Below are 8,878 nucleotides of genomic sequence, written 5' to 3' on the forward strand. Positions count from 1 at the left end.
GAAAACATTAAAACCCATTATTATCTACAGAATGTGAATAACAGTTCTGACGTTATGACGTCCGTGTATCGTGTTGCAAAGATAGTTAGCATGCTAACCAGCTACCCCGACCCATCCCGCTCTTACATATTGCACCTTGATTACTCAATTTACTTAAAAAACTATTTTTTCTTTGAAATGAGCCAGCCTTTTTTTCATGTTGTCATGTTGTAACAAAAAGTGAGAGGAGTATCTTCTTATCTGACTCTCAGACAGAAAACGAATGAACTTATTTCCCAAATCTATCTATGATACGGTAGGATTTACTTCTGCTGACGCTGACAGATACCATGACACGCTGTAAGTTCATAAAATCATGATTATACATTTACTAGACTGCTGCAAAAATGGAGACTAACTAAGTCTAACTGGTTTTGCTTCAAAATAAAATAAAATAAATATAGAATAATAAAATCTACTCTCTATGGTTGGAGACTAGAAAACACAGCCTGGAATTAAATCATCTTTCACGAAGTGGCCCTGAGTAATTCATGGGTCTAATTAGAGCAAGTTAACACGGTATTAAGTTATTTATGTTGTTTGTGTCTGTCAGAGTCAATGAAATCATGTGTAACCCTGCTAATGAGCTGTCGTCGCGGAAATGGCCACGGAGAAAGAAGAGGAGGGCGACAGAAACCAGAGGAACGGCCGAGACAGAGAGAGAGAGAGAGAGCTGTGATGGGGAAAAGCAAAGGAATGTCCCACCTGAGCTTTTGTCATTCATATTTTGTGTGTGTGTGTGTGTGTGTGTGTGTGTGTGTGTGTTGGTCTTTCATGTTGATTTAAGGCCCTGTTATTGGGCGCATATGTAAAGGACCACAGGCCACCAGACGTCATGCCTCCAGGATCATTACACAGCAGCCCCCGACTCTCTTGACCACACTCTCTACTTATTGACTTCCTCAACCCCCTCTGACCTCCCTCGGTCTCTGCTCTTCATCAGCACTCTCCTTCCTTTACTCCTACAGGGCCTAGTCTTCATGAATGTATCTTTATCTTCTCGCATCATGCCTCATTTTAAACTATTTTTTATACCCATGTTTCTACTCCACATCTCTCTCTTCACTTCCTCTTGACCGTATTTCCTCTCCTCTATATAAAACTATAGCATAAATTGATGTTTCTGTTTTTAATTTTCTTATTTGTTTACTTCCCCATTTATTTCTTCACATTATTTGTAGGTGCAATATGTAAGAATTTTGGTTTAAAACACTCAAAAATGAACTGACAATATCGACAGTATGAAGAACAGCAGTGTTGATGTCAAAGATGTCCGTGCATGTTCAAGCTCCCAGGCAGAGTTAGCTAATGGGAGTGCTAGTTGCACTGCTAGCTGAGCTAACTAGCTAATGGAAGACACAGTTACCAGCAGTTAGCGGTTACTCAGGTGATATGCTGCCCCTTATTTGTTTCAAGTATGAATTCGACTGGTGGCCAATTCTAACATATTGCACCTTGAATAATTTAGTCATATTTTGTAATGTATTTATTTACATATTTATTTGTGAATTTATTTATGCATAAATCTGCCCCTATTAATGTTCTTGTTACACATCTCTATGCATTTCTGCTTTATCATGCATAAATAATTAAATAAAATGGAAAGTGTGATGCAACGTAAATAAATAGGTGAATAAATGCAAAAGCAAATTGAAACATGCAATATTAACTTATGTCACATTGTAGAAATTAATTGATGCCTACATTTATTTTTTATATTATTTTCTGTGCATTTAATGGTCTAGTAATTAATTTATTGGATCATTTATTTACTTCTCTATTTGTGTTGGCAGTTTCAGTCCTCCATACAATGCTCCCTTAAGTCAGCTCCGAGGACATAAAGGGACGGCCAAAGACTGTTATGAGTCTGAGGTCTAATTTATAACATTTGAAGGACATTCTTTGGTATCCACCACAACAGCGCTGCAACTGTGTTTTTCAGTATGGGCGGTCCCTGAGGGAATGCAAGTCTTTACCCTTTTTATTTATAATTGCTCCAATGTTCCAACTGAATGGGACAATTGTAACAGAAGCCTGAAAACAACTGGTTGCCAGATATTTCCTTTATGTTTTCTGTTGTTTTTGCAAAATTCAAATCTTTTGAATACTTCTTCCCGGGAGCGGTACTGTGGCAGCAATTTACTGTCGCCTTCTGGTGATAATATAATGGCTCCATCTGCAGATAATAGACCTCCAGCTCACTGATGGACCCCTTTTAACCTTCTCCTCCTCCATTTTCTTAAACCGCTCAGACTTCTCGCTCGTCTCTCTCCTCTGGCCTGAGGGTCAAAAGCTCAGGGGCTCCGAAATATGACTATTTCTCAGCTGTCTATGTGAGATTTACTCAAAAAAAGCTCTATATATTTTCAAGGAAAAGCACCAGTGGGACTTGTTACTTATCTTTGTGGATCTCATGAGTGAACTCTCTTTCAGGCTTTCAGACCAAATTTTAACTGTTGCAACTTCCTTAATCTTTAAGTGATGACCTAAATAACTGCCACACACCATTACTGATGTCTTGTTGTGTCTTACAGCCACTAAATCCCTGGTGGAGATCCAGAATCATGCTAAATGGAGCTTCTGTAGTATGTATTTTTGCACTCTTTAATCTTCTAGTTGTAAAATGTTCTCTAACTGCTAAGCCACCCTGCACGCTTGCATGTAGACTTACAGCAGAGCACGGCTCATTGCATTAGTTCCTGTGTTATGGGTAATAACACTACACCACCTCTTACTGGGCTGCTTAATGTGTTTTTTTCTTTGGGCCGTAATGTATTAAAATTGACATGTAGCTGATATCTGTTTCTACCCACTTCACTCTCATCTGCTACTGGAGTCAGCACTGCAAGCAAATATGCTAATTGTAAGTTCTGGGATATTGAATACTATTGAATTCCACTACAGTCCACACAGTGCCATCCGATTCAGCGAATTCTCATAATAATACGCTTATTTGCATCGGACACATTACAGTTAAAATGGATTATCTTAAGGGATAAGTTCAAAGAAATTGAAATCCAGTAATTACTCACCCTCATGCGGATGGAAAGTCAGGTGAAGTTTCATAGTCCACAAAACATTTCTGGAGCTTCACAGTAAAACAGTGTTGCAGCATTCTCCAAAACAACTGATGAAGCTGGGACTTCTTTTAAGATGTGAAAAAACAACCAAATATATATAAAAATGGCTCCATACAGCTCGTCCAACGTAATCCAAGTCTCAGGATGCCCCGAGATTCATTGGTAAACTCAGGGGGTTGTTTGAAGTGCCCTCTTGGACACCCCTATGGTAGATTAAAAAATTATAAAATGCCCCGCTAAGGTACTTTTCCAGTTCACTATAAATGTATCACGACACATACAGCTGGTGCCCTTTTTTTTCCACCCCTGCCCTAAAAACATCTTGAGTTCGCCACTGCCAAGATCCCACATTGAATTGAAAAGACATTATTTACATCCTTGATGTGCGGTTGAGCTCAAGCACCCATGTCAGGCATGTTTGGTATGGAGCCTTGACAGTCTCTATGTTGCATTACTTTACAGTATGGTGGGAATGAAACCTATGACTGCTGGCAGATTACAAAATGACTTAAACCATTAAATACAGGGCCAGCAGCCTGTATGCAACACAATATAACACAGCAGGTCGTCACATAGAACACATTATTTATCAAAATCTTAATGTTGTGTTTTTGCATGAATTGTTCTCCACAGACTGTCTGTCCATCTCACGACAGAGTCCATGGTGAGCTCCAGACTGTGACCACTGACCACAGATCCAACTCCATGTATGGCTGCAGTAGTATGAAGACTGCACTCTGTCACTGACAGTGTCTAGACACAACTGAGTACTGGTCACTCAAATGAAAACTCTGTTCTGTGTGTTGGACATTATGATATACCGGCACTTTTTTATGCACATAAAAGTACTGTACGTATATGGTTTGGGATTTTAACCACATTCAGTCTCTCTGTAGTCCTCTAAAAGTCATTTGAGAACTTACTTGATATCACAGAGCAGGGCAGATGTAAGGCAGGTTCTGTTTGCTTGGCATAATTGCTACAATAAGGCCATGACCACTTCCCCAGCTAGCCATCTCAAATAAAGCTAGCACGTCGTAAACAAGTCCTTGTGATCATCCGACCATCAGCCCTGTGGATCCCTGCCACGGCCGCCTCCTGGCTGCTATATGCTCCGGGCTCTCAGTTGACCAGACAAGCCTTGACCCCATGGAGGGCTGGAGCCTCGAATCAATAATAGACCTCAAGGTCCTGGTCCTGGTGCCCCAGTGTGCCCTCAGGCCTCTGAGAGGAAAGCTTTTCTTTAAAGGTGTTAAGGGAGACAGAGTCAGTCAGAGTTAATTTATGCAATTTAATTAAAATGTAAAAAAACATTAATTGGGTGCAAACATGATTATTACCTGGTAAAATACAATGTTTCGAGAGGGATGGAGGGTTCAGGTTACTGAACTGTTGCTCGTCACTGTTGACTTCTTCAATATGAAACGCTGTGATCATTCCTGAACTTACTTGAGTGTCAAAATATAACTTTACACATCTTTAGTTATCAAGATTTAATATTGTGTAGCAAGAGTGTCGAGAAAACAAATTGCATATGTTTGTCAGTTAACTTTGCAGGTATGTTCATTGAAAATGTTTCCTCATCTTTTGATAAAAATGGTCGATAAAGGTAAAATTATGTTTCTCAATGTGTTTGCTACATTTATTCCAACGTAATGAGCTACTTGATTAAAAAAAGAATGAAAGAAAGCAATGACAATAATCACATTTGATGTATCCATCTTTGCAGCATGTATTCTGGTGGGAAACTGACCATTCAAGAATGCTGATTTTAATGAGAGTGCCTGGTCAGCGCTAGACAACCTGTTCTTGCCTTTAACCAGCACTTTATGAGGTCATGAAGAACGTAATTGAAGGTCTCAGTTTTTCTAAGGATAGCTCTTGGCTTCATGCCCTGTCTGATCCCTCTATTCCTGTTTTCACTTTTTGGAGTGACCTTGACAGAGGGGGGACCTTACATGATTAGATTTGCAATGATTATCTTTCTTTTTGTCTTCGTATTTTAAAATTTTGCAAGGTGCACCCATGTGAACTTGATGCTTGATCCCTTGAACGCATTCTTTTGTACAATCCCTCGACTATTTTGTATCACTCTCAGCTTTAAATGATGTGATAAACAGACAAAATGCACCGTACTTAGAGAAAAGAGTCAAAACTCTACAGAAAGAAACACATTGCAGTCAAGTTCAATACAGCGAAGACCACAGCTGGTAGACAAACCGAAGTTAATGGAATGCAATGATTTTTTAGCCGAGGCTTGCAAAGAGTTTATTCACACATCAAAGCCAGATCAAAAAGAATACATAATGCACATGATTTGAAATTATGTATCAGCAAGCTGGTCTCATCTCGGCCCTAAGTTGTTTACTTCCTGAATCCATGACTCAGCACTCCATTAGTTGACCTACATAGCACCAAACCGTGGGGACAAAAAGATAGAGAGCAGTGATGAACAGTGTGCTTTTTAAAACCCCGGGGGGAGAGCCTGGAGGAAGCTTTACTTGTGTAAATGTAAGTGAGACTAAGTGTGGTGGTGGTAAGTTAGGAAAGTACGCTATTCACTCTTTTGTGCATTGATCGATCATTCAGTTATTAATTTAGCTGGTCTACGTCCATAATGTCATTTATCCATTCACAGTTTTGCAATGCAACTTGTACAAGTACATTTACTCAAGAACATCACGTGTTTTCTGTTACTTTATACCTCTAATCCACCACATCTCAGAGGCATGAGATTCATTTTCAATTAACTGATTTTATTTGGGGTGACTACGAAAATAGGTTTACGTTCTTTAATGCTCAAAAAACACATCAGTTTGCTCATACTGTTCAGTGCTTCTTTCTGAAATGTTCTGTTTTAGTTCCTGTCTCTTTAAGACCCCCCCTCCCAAATACCTAGTCTGCTCTGATTGGTCAGCTCATACATGCCAGAGCCAGCAACAACAACAATAGAGCAGCTGTGCTAAATCTATTCTTACGTGTAAAACCAGCCACTAGGTACAGATTATGCAAATGTGTGACATGGTGACGTAGTGTGATGTCACAAAGTCACAGAATTAAAGGCGGGACTACTGACGAGGCGTTGACCGTTTAAACATACAGGGACACAGGGAAAGAAAAAACGGAAACGGATAGTAGGTCTCCTGTAAGTACGCTTTTGAATGCAGGACTCTTACTTGTAGTAAAGTATTTTCACAATGTCGTATTAGTACTTGTACTCAAGAAAAAGATTTCTGTTCTTCTTCAATATCTGTTCATTTAGTCAGTCATCCACCTCCCCCCAAAAAGCCATTGATATTACATTATGTCTTTATTGGGTCCTTCCTCCCAGTCAGACAGACAATGATTCATTCATCATGCTCCAATACATTCCAACACAGTGATGAGTATTGTGATGAAGTGAGCTGGGATTGGGCCTAATGCGTTTCACAGCCATATCACAGCTACAGGGAATCAGTTCAGCATGAGAACTATTAAACCCTCACAGACCGACGTCGCCTGCAGAAACAAGGGTTACAGGGTGGTGGGGACTGGGTCATGTTTCGAAAATCATCAGAGAGACATTTTCTGATGATTGTGAAGCATCAAAGGACATCTTCAAAGATATTTACAGATGTTCACTTGTCAGCTGTCAAGCTGGGGGGATAAACAGTCATTCAAGATTAATTTTACGATCCATTATTCAGGGAACTGATGTGAGAAATCAGAGCGACGGTGACCCTATTCTCACATCTGCTGTTCTCGAACACTGCTGCCTCCTGCGGTGAGAAGAAAAACACACTTTGTACTTTACTGGGACAATCAGCTCACGTTGAACAGACTTAAACGGAGACCTTATGGGAATGTTAAAGACTTCAATGCAAACACACAGAGGCAGGCCCTTCAAGGATGGTGCGTGGGGGGTTACTGTGCTTACAGGAGACAACAGCTGAGGAGCATCAGTCTATTTTTGTTTCTTCTTTCATTTGAGTCTCTCAGAAGGAGGTGCGATCACTGTGGGGTGCCTGAGAGTTCGCAGGAGAGAGAGGACAGTCCCTTGTTTAGTTGCCCTAACCCACATTTCAGTGTGGAAATATACACTGGATGAATCTACGCAAACACAAAGTGAAGTATTCGTTGTTCACTGGAGCCCCTAACACCACGCACCTGTACAACAACACTAAACTTGATCCAAAACTTGTAAACAGAACTCTTTGTTTGTGCAAACAATTCTGCAGCCTACAGAACCATACAGTATAGTGACTCAGAGGTCACGTCCTCTGTGCTATTTCTGGAATTTGGGGCATTTAACGACCTGAGGAGGGTGATATGAGGCTAAATTTAGCATTTTGTTTTTTTATACACTGAAAATCTTTCATTTTTTCTCCTTTTCATAGCATATTAGTGAGCTTATTTACATCATACATATAAGACAAACAAAACTAAGCAAATAACACGGCCAGTCAACACTCTGTAACAAAACAAAAGCAAGCCCCCCCAAAAAATCAACTTAGTGCGAAAACAGTATTTAGGTAGTTGCCTACTTTCACAAGTAACAATCATGGTACATAAAACAGCAAAACTGGTACACACAGTTGTGTGTACACAGTGTGGCACATGGTTAATGAAAGGATATTTGGCTATATTTCCTTTCACTGGCACTCAGTTAAGGTTTTTAATCAAGAAATATTGTACTACGTAGTTGACATTTTAGGAGAAAGAGAGAAGAGAAAAAAATGTCACAATTTCATACTGTTTTACCATTTTGACCCTTCTAAATAGCCACAATGCTAGCTTTGCTTATTCCCCTCTGAGGACAGCTTGTTTTAGTCCAATTGTGGCAATATATGAAATAACTATGTCTGATTTTGTCTTATTATCGTATTGATATTGTAAATATTAACTTTCTGAGTTTGAATTTCTTTTCCAAAACTACATAATGCCCCTTTAAATCCAAGAATTGGATTTAGTATTTCTTTAACAGAATTTTATCCACTTAAACAGCTTTTGAATGTTAAAGAGGCACTCTGTGGTTTTTGGAGAAGAAATTCAAACTCAGACTTTTAATATTTATAATATTAACGAGGTAATAATACAGACGCCGAAATATTTATTTTTTCCATAAGTGAATAAACCAGCTGTTCTCAGAGGAAAATAAGGTCCCCAGAACACTGTATGAAGCTAGGTGGCAGGGTCGCCACATACAAACAAAGTACAACAGTATGAAATTGTGTTATTAGGTCAGTTTGTTTATTCAGTTTATTCAGTCATGAAAACAAAGTTTATTTTTTAGTTGAATCAGTCAGTTAGGATCTTTATCTTCTGAAACTACATAGTGCACCTTTAACGTAGGGACATAAAGTTTGCAGACAGTGTATAATAAAACAGGTAAATGAATGAAACACTTTAAAAGGTTCATTTTTCTTTCTTTTTGTTGCTGGTTATAATAATCCTGGATGGGTGAAGGGGAAGGCTGGAAAGGCAAGAAAATGTTAAAAAAAAAAATATTAGAATAGTAAAAGTGCCAACTATTTATTGAAGCACACTGAGTGCCTCCCCTTAATGAATTCACAAAGGAGATGGAGACAGTGAGCAGATACGTTATAAAATGAGTTTTGGCAAACAGACGGTGTAAAATGAGCTGCGTGCTGCGCGTAAAGTTTTGATTTGAGCAGCATGTAGCGCAGAAACTTGTTCCAGAAAGCCCCTCCTCGGACAAACCCCTCTGCTTTAGCGTCACTCAAAGTTCACTCCAGTCCCCTTTCAGCTCAAACACACAC

Source organism: Pagrus major, chromosome 9 (genome assembly GCF_040436345.1).
Source record: "Pagrus major chromosome 9, Pma_NU_1.0".
Lineage (NCBI taxonomy): Eukaryota > Metazoa > Chordata > Actinopteri > Spariformes > Sparidae > Pagrus > Pagrus major.